The sequence below is a fragment of the Pygoscelis adeliae genome, unplaced genomic scaffold (assembly GCF_000699105.1).
Source record: "Pygoscelis adeliae isolate BGI_AS28 unplaced genomic scaffold, ASM69910v1 Scaffold267, whole genome shotgun sequence".
NCBI lineage: Eukaryota > Metazoa > Chordata > Aves > Sphenisciformes > Spheniscidae > Pygoscelis > Pygoscelis adeliae.
Window position 1 is genome coordinate 2,173,314 of NW_008825150.1, and position 935 is coordinate 2,174,248.

Sequence of the window (935 nt, forward strand, 5' to 3'; positions counted from 1 at the left end):
GTGGGGGGGGGGGCGGGGAGCCCCGCCGGCGGCAGCGGGGCAAGAGCGAATGCGGGCGTCTGCTCGGAAAAGTTAGGCGGTGGGCGAGGTGCGTGGGGCCGCCGCGCCCTGGCTCCTGGCCGGAGAGGAGTTGTATAACCCGGCTCTCTCCTGCGCTGTCTCGGCCCCTGAGGTAGGGGTAGGCTGTCCGCGGCGTCGGTGTTGGCGCAGCGCGGGTCCGGGACTGTCCCTGCCCGGGGGGCGGGCGGGTCGCCCCCGGCAGATGCCGCGGTAGTCAGTGACGAATCGCGACTAGTGCCTGCTCCAAAGACAGTTGGGACGGGGAGATCCTTTCACACCGGTGAAAGAAATCCTGGAAGAAGTCCTGCCTTCCACCCCTCGCCTTCCCAGCGGTAATGCTTTCGTTTTCCGTAAATTGACAGTAAAATATGCTGCAGTAGCGCTCAGAAAGAAACAAGTTACATAATCACCTGTAAAAAATACGCTTCGTGGTATTGACGGTTTAGTGAACGTTTTCCTTTGAAGAGGAGACGCGGACCAATGTTTATCGCGAGCGTTTTTCTTGCCTTGTATAGAGTAAATGCGAAATGGAATATATTAACGAAGTCATGTAACGTAATTAGTTCAGTCAAATAATCTCAATGATCGGCAATTATCTCTAGGAAGGATTTAGGGAAAGTATTTGTCATTCAACAAATGTCTTGACGGCGTGCAGTTAAGTTCATATTAAACTTCTGCAGAAATGGTTTTTCTAGTGATGATTATGATTTCTTACTCTTCTATTTGCTAAATGGCGATTATGAAGCAAGTTTTCAGTTTTAAAGGAAACTTAGGTGGTTTTTTCTTTATTTTTCAAACTACACCGACTAAAGTGACATCAAAACCTAAAGGCAGTGACAGGAAAATCACTTCTGTTTTCTGGCAAAAGACCCTTG